Source organism: Ammospiza nelsoni, chromosome 6, assembly GCF_027579445.1.
Source record: "Ammospiza nelsoni isolate bAmmNel1 chromosome 6, bAmmNel1.pri, whole genome shotgun sequence".
Classification (NCBI taxonomy): Eukaryota; Metazoa; Chordata; class Aves; order Passeriformes; family Passerellidae; genus Ammospiza; species Ammospiza nelsoni.
In genome coordinates this window covers 41,337,802-41,350,266 of record NC_080638.1, presented here as the reverse complement: position 1 = coordinate 41,350,266, position 12,465 = coordinate 41,337,802, and positions in this window count along the sequence as shown.

Below are 12,465 nucleotides of genomic sequence, written 5' to 3'. Positions count from 1 at the left end.
TTTTCGACCCAAAACATTCTGTGATTCTCTGATGATTCAAACAGATAGGTCAGAACAGATCTCCCTGGGCTCCTCCATCCCCTCTCCAATGGCTTTTGGGTTCTTCCAGCACTACATCAGTTATCTTGATCTCCTCTGCAGTGCAAGGGCATGCAGCTCCTGCCTGTCTCCTTTCAAAACTTAAATATATAAAAATACTATGAATAAAAGTCTCTCTTAATACGTTTTTATTTTAGCTAAGTTCTTAAACTTTGGGGAGCACTGATGATCCACTGAAGTCACAGTCACTGGACATTTTTACATTATCCTTGCACCATATGTTGCACTGTAGATGGATATAAGACATGATAATGCTAATATTACAAGAAGAGACTCTTGCTGTATTAATCAAAACTGCTAAGACATGAAGGCTGACCAGAGCTAACTGCCTACAGATGTTTTAAATTCTGTCTGTCATATAAAGTCTTCAGACCAAGGCTGGAAGTTTGTAAGAGATGATCTATAACTCATCCAGAAGATATTGGCCCGATGCAGAAATTATTTGGTTTTGTAGCCTATTTTATCTCAAAGTTCAGGCTAGAAGGTTGTAATGTTCCCTTCAGGCCCTAAAATCTCAAATTCCATGGAGCTCATAGTGTCTGATAGGGATGTTCTTGCTATATAAAAGCCTTCCCATATAAGAAGCTTCTGATGTCAAGTGTCCTATTGAACATCCATTTTTCTTTACATGTCAGTCTATGGATGTCTAAATAATCAAAGATACAAAGTACATGATGACAGGAGATTAGGGCACCTGTCATGCCCATGGCCAAATGCTCCCAGCTGGCAGCTGCTGGCTGAGTTACTGCAGCCCTGAGCAGACCTCTCTATTTCTGCCTGCTCTGAATCATCCTGGGAGTTTTGAGCTGCACCTCCTAACCCCTGGGTGAAATCTTCATCCTACTGAAGACGGTAGGACCTTGGTCACTGACATTTAGCAGAGCTAGGATTTCACTTTGCTTAGCACTTCTGACGTTTTCTTTTTTTTCCATTATAACTCTCTTCCTCACCTGACAGAGATGCATCCATATTTCTCATATTTTCTCTCTGGCTGAGCACCTCCACTCATGCCACGTGGAAGATCCAGCTGCTAGGACACAGCCATGCTGCACCACAGGCAGTTCAGGCAGTTCCTCTGTGCTGCAGTTTCCTGTGGCAAGGTCAGAATAACTCAGGACACCTCTCCTCTGGCACAGCTTGAGGTGTTGGGTGGCTCTGCTCTGCTTATGGCAAGGGGTTAAACAAAACCTTTTCTGCATGGGGCTGCTGAGCAGGTAAGGGCTGGATAGCAAAGCTTTCTGTTAGCTGAATATATTAGTAACTTCCAGTTGCCTGGAAATCAGAGGAGAAAAATGTAACCGTTTGGGCCAGTCTGGAGTGGGTGCTGCATGTCAGAGCCCCGTCACATCTGTGTCAGTTCCTCTCTCTGGGCAGTGCTGGATGGGGAACACCAGAGGTTTATTGCCACTCTTCTCCAACTCCTGAAGCAGAAGAGAATATTATACAGTGGATAAATGTTTATTTCTCCTTTTTAAAGAAGCTTACTATAAATTACTTTTTAACAAGCTAGACCCATATGTAGACATGCTTTTAATTCTCCTGGAGCAACTGAACTTATTTTTGTTCAACCAGTTTCAAGAGTTCCAGTGTTGATTTATTAGAAAGTAACAGAGCAGGAAGACATGGGCTTTACCATGTGGACTAAAGTCTGTTCAGCAGATATCATTTTAAAGTCAGCTAAAGTGTGCTGTAGGAAAGTAATGATGTTTGACCTGGACATCCTAAATGAAGCTGCCATAAATGTAGATAAAGATTTGCCTGATTCACTATGAATGTTGGCCACCTCATTATCATTTAATTATAATAATTAATTATGATATCATTTTTGGCTGAGGTTGTCCTGCTCACTTCTAAATAATGCTTTGGCACATTACTTCAGGTACTTTATTAATTTACCTGAGTACTTCAGGTAAATTATACATTGTATCAAAGGGGTTTGTCTGATGCATTTTCATTTAACTATATTAGGTGTTCCCTTTTCTTAGTTTGTGAGAAAGAGGAAATTTGGGAATCAATTTCATGTCCTTTCCATCATCAGGTAATTAAATACTCTGCCTTGTTTAAAGAAAAGTATGTGTTTGTGTTAAGGGGGAAATCCCAGGGAGATCTAGTTTTGTTACAAGGTATGGAATCCTTAAGGAAAATAAATATATAGGAAAATATTGCTAGGTTCAGCTTCTGTCCATGGGTGAGTACTTGTCCTGGGGACAATATGCAACATAGAGTATCCAAAGCAGCTTTTTAGCCAGCCTGTGGCCTGGGTTGCACTCTGCTCTGCCTGTTCTGCATCCTGAGCTTCAGGACGGATCTGGGCTGATTGGTGAGGGACAGCAGAAAAAAAATGAGATATCTAGAAAGCATACATTTCATTGTTCTACAGAGAAGATGACTGAAGTGAGATGCCAACAAGTCTTCAAATACATTTTTAAAAAATGTAGCAGTGGTGGTCTTCCAGAATTGTCCACTATATCTACTGAGCATAGCAGATAGACCAGAGGCATTACAGCAGATGGCTTTGTCTGTGGCAAGGCAGTAGGAGAAACTCCTTAACAGTCAGGAAAGTGTCAGGACAGGATGCTGATCCTGCAGGCATTAGGATAGGGGAAACTTCACAGAGTAGGTTTAAAGGCAGGTGGGTTTAATCTCACATGACTGGTTTGTGTATTTTGGAAGACAAGTGGCTTTTTCCCTAAAGGAAGAAATCTTGCTTTCCAGATCCTAATCATTAACTAAAGAAAAATTATTTTGCCTATAAAATTGCATCAATAATCTTAAAACTGCAAAGTTAACCTAAAATGATGCTAGGGAATCAAAGCAGCCTGAAGCTCTGATGCTGTAAAGAACTGCTCTTACTCATGCCACAGATTGCTGGTGAGGACATTTCCATTTGTTTTACTTTCTCTCTTTGGCACCCTGTTTGCATTTCATGCATGGAAGGAGAAGTCTGAGCAGGTGAAGGTGTGTTTAGTGATTTACCAGATGTCTTTCATGAAGCTGGCTGTGAGGGAACTCAGCATCTTCCCAGTTTTGGCACACGTGCTTGCCTACAACCCCATTGCAAACGGCACCTTGCCTGTGAGCGTGCCCTGGGCTGTGTTTTGGAAAAAGCATTCCAGTGGGATTTTCCCAAAACATTGGTTTGGGTTTCCAAAAGTGGTGGAAAACAGACAATCTCAAAGGGATTTAACAAGCTAGTGGAACCAGCTAGAACCTTCTCCACTGTATCAGTGCCCATGGGGATGTGTGTGGAGGCAGGATGCTGCAGCAGCCCCCACCCCAGCACCCATCAGCAGCTGCACTGCTGCCCTTGCCCACATCCATGCCCTTGCCATGGGGCTCTGACCCTGCTGCAGGTCCAGAACAGGCAGCTTGTGCCTGGAAGCTGATTCCTATGTGCAGGGTGGGAAGCTGTGGGAAGGGAAGGGGCACTGTGGCTGGGATGCTGGCTCTGTCCAGGCACAGGGCTTGGGAAGGCAGCAGTGCCCACAGGTTTCCTCTCTGCCTTGGCCCACTCCTTTTAAGCTTCTCAGATAGTAGGAAAGGAGAGGAAGTTCACAGCTCCCAGACCTCTGCACAGGGTGCTGGGCTCAAACCCCACCCAGGTGCAGCTCCTCCTGGCAGGCAGCAAGCTCATTTTCCAGGTCCCAGAGGTGATTTTTGCCCCAGCTGGGTGAGCTTCCTGGGGACTCTCATCCTCAGCAGTGTTCCCACAGACAGATAACCCATCCACTATGCATGGGTTTGGGGCCACGGCAGGATATGGGTAAAAACTGCCTCAGAGAGATGGGGTCAGGAGCAGATCTCCCTCCCCACAGATGCTCAGCACTCCACCCTGCCTTCCCTCGTGTCCTGAGAGGCTGCATAAAGCCATGCACGCCAAGAAGGGCCAAGACCATCCAGTGGCCTCCTTACTCAGAACCCTTTCAGGAGTGATTTTAATTCGTGTAAATGAGTATTTTTAATTTGTTATACTGGCCTTTATCTCTATTACCATCTCATTTGCTTTTAAACCTAGTTTTGCCATCCTGACTGAATTCCATTTGATGCATTAGGAGTAATTCTCTTCCCAAAGGGTTAGACATTTTCTCTCCACATAAAAGTCGCTTATTTTGGATAAAGAGACGATTAGATTTATCTTTAATATTTTAATGGCAGCCAGGATTATTGGGTGGGCAGCCCCGGTTTCGGTTGTTGTTGGGGGATTAGACTCTAATAAACTCTTCAGATTGGGATTTTTTTCCTGTTTTTCACAAAGTACTTGTATTTATTTTAAAAATTCACTTCTTTTTGAGTCATAAATTCCATTTGCTGTTTCCTATTAGTATTAAATCAAGTTGATTAAATTCATAGTGACTATTTGCACATATATCTTTTTAATTTTAACATCCACAACATAAAATCTTTAATGGTGCAATTTGAAATACCTGCAACAGACATTGCTGTTGCTGTTTAAACAGATGGAAATGAGGATCCAGAGGGAAGGGAGAGGGAGAGAAGAAGGGATGGAGAGATGGACAGATGGATGTTGAATACTGGGGTGAGCTGACTATTCCCATCACACACAATAGGAAAGATTTGGGGGTTGATAAGGATAAAGAATTTGGAGAAAGCTCCCTCTCCTCAAAATCAGCAGCATCCTCTTGGTGAGCAAAAAGAGAGAGTGCAGCGTGCCCAGGGTCACAAACTCAGTTCCCATCACAGCCCCTAGTGCGGGAGCCGGGCAGCCCCCGAAGGTGGCATTTGCTCAGAGCGGACGCCTGCGGGGCTGGTGCGGGGCATACCCAAGAAATGAGTTGGGGCTCCAACCCCTCGGGGCTCCGCACCCTGCCCTGGCTGTCACGGATCCTAGTTCAGGCTAATCGTAAACTTGGTAATAGAATAAAATGTCAGCAAAGTAGAAATCAATAAGTGTTAATGCTCCAGGACTTTCACTGCTGGGCTCCCCTCTCGGGCTCCCCCCTCCCGCACCATCCTGTCCCTTTGATTTCAGTCCCTTCTCTAATCCCCACCTCATCAGCTCCGGGAAGGGCTGATCTGCAGCAGAAAATCCCTCATTCGGGGCAAAATCAGCTTAATTTGCAGCAATTTGTAGCAGGTCTTTGCTGGGATTTGAGTCTCAAAATTATTCCGCGGGTGGGGGCCGGAGCCCCTTGCAATATGGGCAGAGATTTCCCCGCTCCTCCGTTCGCAGAGATTTGTCTGGGCAGTAATTACAGGCGGGGGCGCAGCCCGGCCCGCGGGGCCTGGCACCGCGCGAGCGGCCGAACACGCAGCCGCCCGGATTAGCAGCATTAGCGGCCAGCGCCGAGCAACAATTAATCATTTGCTGGAAAATACAAGCGGGAGCCTCCCCCGGCTGCCGGGGAGGGAAGGGGAGAAGGGGTGGCCGCCCTGGCCTGCAATAGAGCAGTGAGGAAAGGAAAGGGAAGGGCTGGCGAGGGATGGAGACGCCCCGGGACCTTGTGGCCTCGGGACGGGAGATCAGAGCAGGCAACTTTCCTTCCGCTAATGCCGCTAATTACGGGCGGCAGCTCCGCCGCCGGCCGCGGAGGCTCCCGGGCGCGGGGACCCCCGGGGCAGCCCCGCAGCTGGGATCCTGCCTTTCCCCGGGCAGCCCCGCAGCCGGGATCCTGCCTTTCCCCGGGCAGCCCCGCAGCCGGGCTCCCGCCGCTCCGGGCTCCTGCCGTTCCCCGGGCTCCCGCCGTTCCCGGTTCCCGCCGCTCCCCGGGCAGCCCCGCCGCCGCAGCACCAGCTCCGGGAGCCGCTCGGCACGGCGGGATGCGGAGTGCCCGAATCCGCCACCCCGATAATCGCGGAGCATGGGTGCTCAGTGGGGAGCGTCACTTAGAGTGCGGCTTGGTTTGCGGGGAGGGGCAGCCGCTGGCCCCGCGCGTTTGGGTGCCGGGCCAGCGCTTCACTTGGCACCCCGTCACTTTCTCGGTAAAAAATTAGCTTGAGGTGGAATCGGAATTACACGTGTTAAATGAATTAAAAGCTGACTAATTAGTGCTTCTGACAAATTCACTGGGGAATCATCCGCTGCCAGAGAAATTTCAAAGATGTGCTGTCTAGAGATCAGTTCTTGGTCCACACCATGCAATATCTTTGTGGTGACTCAGAAGAAAATACAAAATCAATGCAGGTAATGATTTCAACTTGACATAAAAATTGGTGGAGTGATAAATAATGATGGGAGTAGGTCAGTTACACAGAGCAATCTGGATTGCTTGGCAGGCTCTGCTCATTTGAACAATATGTGATTTTAATATAGCCAAATGCAAGACTATATATCTCAGAACAGAAAATGAAGGTCACAGGCTGCTGTCGTGGGAAGCAGTGGCTCTGAGGAGGATGGAGGAGATGTGGCAGATAACAAAAACTAAGCATGGATTTTTGGTGTAATCTGCTCTATCAGAGCTATGCCATTTTGGGATCTATTGGCAAGAAAATGCTACCTAGCACAATGGGGGTGGTCTTGGCATCTCAAAACCATAACAGACTCATACTGTGTCTCTTCTGGTGTCCACATTTTCAATAAAAAAACACCAAAAACTGGAAATTATTCAGATAAGAACTTCATAAACAACCTATGAGTTAGGAGAGACACTTTCAGAGGATAGAAGGTTCTTTAATTTATTAACAAAGGCATAACAAGATTTAGCACTAGAAGGTCAAGCTAACTAATTCATAATTAATTTAATTAAATATAAGTATTAATATAAGGCCTGAATTTTTCACAGTGAGGATAATTAGTAGAGTAGACAAGACATTTTAAAACCAGCTTCTTGTTGAAAAAAACTTCTTTGGATGGAGGTGTTTGGGCTTTTGACAGAAAATATCTAGTTGCTTACAGAAATCCCTAGAGCAATATATTTTGAAACTGTTTGTTTTACAAAATTGTTCTGAAGTGTATTTTCTGATGTTAATTTATGCATTTTCATTTTATGTTATTATATCACTATCACATTATAGCATGAAAAATCGTTTAAATCTATTTTCATTTTAATTTTGAAACTGTTAAGTCAGTTTTGCTGTTAAGTCTGATTTGCTACGTAGTACTGAGTAAATGCTAAATTAATGGAAAATCCTTTTGTTATAACACAGCAGAGAATCTTCATGCTGCCAAAAGTGTGAAATATTTCATGTGTCATGAAATTGCAGAAGACCTTAATGATTTTAAAATATAAACTAGGAATCGCTATCTCCATTGTCAATCAGTGTCTGTATATTGCAGTATATATTGTTTGCTGTCAGCTGTTCCTGATGACCTGTAAGACTAGTTAAAAAAAGAATCAGTTGCAAAAACAGCATTTTAAAATTACATTAATTCTCCATGGAAAGAAATACTTTAAAACGCTAGGATTTCCCACAGTATGAGAGAACCTGATTTACAGCCATGTCTAATATTCCAGCATTAAAACTGTTTACCTGAGGAATGGTCTTTCCCACTTAGACCTTCTAAAATACATGCTCCAGCACAGACAAACCTTGCAGTCTTGGCTCAGGTCAGACTAATGAGTCTGTCCACATTCAGGGTGGGTTTTGGATCCAGGTTGCTCTCTGGATGCAAAGGTCCCAGTTGCCTCAGCTGCTGCTCTGTGTTGCAGAGGGATGGCAGGAGGCTCAGCCTGGTGTCTTGCAGATGAAGCAGCACTGGAAGATGATGTGGTTTGAGCCCCCACTTCCAACACCTTCCAGCTGCTAATGGGTCCTTGCTCCAGAGAAGAGCTAAGCCAGACAAATCGCCCCAAACATCTACAGTGGAGGTGCCAAGGCTTCAGCAACAACAGTTTTTAGTGCCTCCCAGTGTGCCCTAATGAATTGATAACCTGCAGGGCACTTAGAGCCATGCAATGTCTGAAGCAAATCCATGGAGCTACCACTGAATGTAGTAATGGGAAATGGAGTGAAGGGATGGAGTCAAAGGGTTCCCCTATCTGGGCAGCCTTGGTTGGATCTAAACAGGGGACATTCCCAAGCCAGGAGCTGAACTGTGGTGATCCCTGTGGGTCCCTTCCAGCCCAGGGTACTCTGACTCGATGGAGCTGGGGCTGTGTGGAGGCTCAGTGTGACCACGGTGAGCCCATGCCACCCCTGCCGTGTTCTGGCTGCACAGGCATCTGCCAGCATGTGTCACTTACACTGCTTTCCTCTGAACCACTGGAGTCCCACCATCCCTTTGCTTCCCCCTTGGTGAACCAAAGGACAGAGGAGGCACAATGAGCCCAGGGTGCCCTTTGTCTCCTTGGAGACTGTATTAGCAGCTGGGATACCTCATGTGTATCCCAACTTTGGGTTGCTTGGGATAAGTTCATTGTTTATGAACACTCCTGGGCCTCTTTCTAATCTTGCATACCTTCCCATGTGCATCCCATTTTGTTGGAAGACTTGTCCTGTTCTGTTGCAAAATAGTCTCTGTTTAGCAACACATCTCTGCGTTCATCCTTGTGTGGAGCTGAGCAGCCCACCTTCAAATCAGCGTGGATTCCTGAAAGTGCCACAGTCTCACTCCACAGACACCTTACAGTTGAACTTAGGAGACTTTAAAGAGCATTTTGACAGTCTGGGATGAGAGAAGCCTCTGCCACTGCTGCTGCCTTTGTGTGGCACAGCACAGGCAAAGCTGGCTCTCAGCCAGCTGCCAGGGGTTTGGTTTGTGTGGCAGAGGTGGAGCCCAGGGAGACGAGCCATGCGTGTTTGTTAGATGGGAAGAGGTTAAGGAGATAAGGAAGCACTCAGAACTGAACTAAGGTGTTTACAGACCCTGGAAAGAAAGCTGTGCTTGCTGCCCAGGGATGAGGCTGGGCAAAGCCAGTGGCACAGGGTGGTGCCACTGCCCCTCATGGGTGACGTGCAGGAGCATCACCTGGAGAAGGTCCTGCACACGGGGTGGTCTGCAGGAGTCACTTGGCTCTGGTGTGCTAAACCCACTGTCATTGGTGAAGTTATGGGAGGACTGGATTGCAGTGCTCCTGGTCCCTCCGCTCATGTCATGTCCTTTGTTTTCAGACTTCTAACAAAACCTGGACTAAAAAATGAAACGAAACATTGCAATTTGTTCTTAGATTTGTTGTAAATGCACATCCCTTTCCTGAAGATCCATATAACAATCATCAAGAAAAACAATTTCAAACTAAGGCTGCTCTAGAGGATTATGAACACTAGAAAACCAATGCCAAAACCCTGATAGAAACAATGCAAAAAGAGGGAGAATAAAAAGGTAACGTGTGTTAAGCGTTTGATCATGATTACAGTTGACACATCCTCTAACATAAATCTAAACCTGGGAAAATTAACAATAAAGAAACATTTCAGTAATCCCTTTAACTTTGAATTTCTGCAACAGAAATACCAAAATGCAAAATGTTTTCATGTGGGCTTTAGTGATGGATGTATAAAACAGAACAAAACACTTTTTTCAAACTGGAAATCATTAACCTACCTTCAGTAACTATGGCTTGTCTTGCATTAACCTAGGGAACAGATTTTCTACCTCTCCTCACATTATCATATTGAATAGTACTCATAGAAGCCAATTGAACTACTTGTGGGTAAAATGTTACTCAAAAAAATAAGGCTATCAAAGCCAAATCATATGTAAATAATATCCTTCAAAGTCTGCTGAACACATCTTCTAGCCACAGAGCGATAACATTTTAATTATCAAAATATAAAAATGCTCACTGCAAAAGCCCAAGAGTCCAAAGTTTTTGAATTAAGTCCATAAAAAAGAAATATATTAGGTTCAAAATTGTAGAAGGCTTTAAATAATGTATTAAACTTCTTTTAGTTTTTTCAGCAGTAAAATGGCTCCAATTGGTGTTGTGAAACCTTTTGCACCAGCAATGTTTTTTAATAAAAGTTGAAATTTTCTTGTATTCTCTTCATTCTTAGAGGTTTTCATGAAAAGCACAAATATAGTGATATATAAGGCAGCATTGTAACATTTGCAACAACACATAAATTACAGTTAATGAAGAATTTTAGTTGCAGTGACCTGTAAATGAGACATGTTACCTTAACTAGCTCTTGATCTTCCATTGGAACTGGTGGTCCATTCTGGAGTTACCAACTAAACAGGGAAAAAATACTGTGTGCTTCCAGCACTTACACAAACTAGCTTACCAGAATAAATTTTCATAAATATTTTTGAAGGTCAGGGTGGTGTTTCTTGAAAAAACAAGACTATTTACCCAAACTGCATATTAATGGAATGACAAAATAAATCTTCATGTTTTCATTTGTGCTAATGAAAGGGGTTGAATGACTGGGTATTCAAAACTTTACACATTTTGTAGTAATTAATTTCTACTGCTTTTGATATGGTTGGGGTTTTTTGATGCTAACATTCTCAAAATTTATTTTGGGAAACATTTGCTGCTTCTAGGTGAAGCTTTAACTACATGTAGCTTTAACTACATCCTTTATGTCTACAAATATCCTTCTCTTTTAAAGAAATAGAAGGTACATTAAGGGGTAAAATAACTACCAACTACCATCACAGTGTCATTAGTGAGCTCACCAAAATGATCTGTGTAGTATTATATCATGTAGGTTTTACATGTAGTATTACATCATGTAGGTTTGCTCTCTGGGCCTCAGACCTTCAGTCTCTCTGATTTCTGCTCCACCTTGGTAGAGCCAGTCAGCTGCAGATGGCTTAGTGCTTAGAAGAGGCAAAAAGTGCTGCTGTGAGCACTGCTCTTAAGGGTGATGTATGAAGGGAGAGCAGAGCTTTTAATTCAGAAAGACTGCATTCACACATCAAGCCAAGACATTGGAGATTTTAAATATCTGGTATCTTAGTACAGGGAGGTGAGTCTGTGACAGTGAGCATATCTGTTTTCAGCTCCATTTTTCTTGTAAGAGTGTGTCTGTAAGCAATATCCCTAATCATCACTGTCCCTGTCCTACAAGCCCCATGTTGAACTAGTGGGGAAATCTGACTTAGGCTGTTACTGGCTGATAGTGTCCAAATCATGTCATGAAATTACCTGAAATAAATCGTACACTAACACTAGCAAATTATTTTTTTTCTTGTTCTAATTTACAAGATGAATACAAATAAACTAATTATAGTTTTTAGTTATTCAGCTTTGTGCCATTGTAAATCACAGCGAGTGGTGGAGGTTTGCACCAGAAGTCCCAGCTGACACAGGTGGGTGGCACCTGGGAGGGAGGGAGGGAGCTCTGTTAGACAGGGTGGGGATCCCCATGGAGCATTCAGACAACAAGGTGCTGTATTTTTCTATCCAATTTTCTTCTGCTTCCTCTACTAAGTGTGGCACTCAGCCTGGCTCTGGCTGTATGATTGGGAGAGGAGAAAATATCACTGAAAAAAAAACTGTGGCAAGTTTCCTACAAAAGTCTGGGTGCTTTTTTTCAGGAGACGCCATAGGAGCTCGGGGACTTGCTGCTGGTTCTTCCTGGTGCAAGAGGAGAAGCAGAGCCTCTGTGCTCCTTATGATTTTAAAACATCCAGGACAGTGTAGAAATTGCTCTGCATGACTCCAAAAGATAAGAAAAGGAAAACCTTTAAGAGCCTGCCTTATGAACCTATGGAAAAAGCAGTGATTCCAGAAATGTTTAGCAGAAAAGTGAGAGTATAAAGACACCATCATTAATATGGCTTGAAAGACAGGATGCTAATGCAGCTGAAAGCTATTGCTGGTTGGATCTGCCAGGACATCCCCAGCTACACGGGTGTTTCAGCAGCCGGAGGGGCTTTGACTCTGTTGACGTAGGTAGTTATAATCAGGAGGAGAAAGTGGAGAGAAGGCACAGGACGGATGCAGACCAAGAAACAAAAAAGAAAGAGGGGGGAGAGAGAGAGGAAAGAAAGGACAGAGGGAAAAGGGAAAAGGAGAAAGAGAGAAAATGTGGGGGGAGAAGAAGAGAAATGGGAAGGACAGCAAGCGAGACTGTATTTCTATAATTACTGTGGATTGGCTCGGATTAAGGGCAACTAGCTATCTCTTGGTTTTTGCTTTTTATATAACAACTAATCTCCTTCTAATCAGTTATTATTAAATTATATTCCATTTTTAATTCATTCACAGATCATTGGTGGCACAATTCGGACATCTGGACAGATAATTGAATAGAGATAATTTATGTAAATGAGGAACAGTTGTGTACCAAGGAGGGGGAGGGGAGATTGCAGCTCCCAAGGCCGGTGACCTAATGAGGACTCTCCAAAAGCTGCCCTTGCTCCCTGGGAGGACTCAGGTGTGAGGGGGTATGCTAGGAATATTTGGGTATTGTGTCTTGGATATTAACACACATACAAGAGGCCATCAAGCCTGACCTGTCTCACTTTACCTGAGGGACCCACTTGTATTGAACATCATTTCTCTGAAGGCTGAA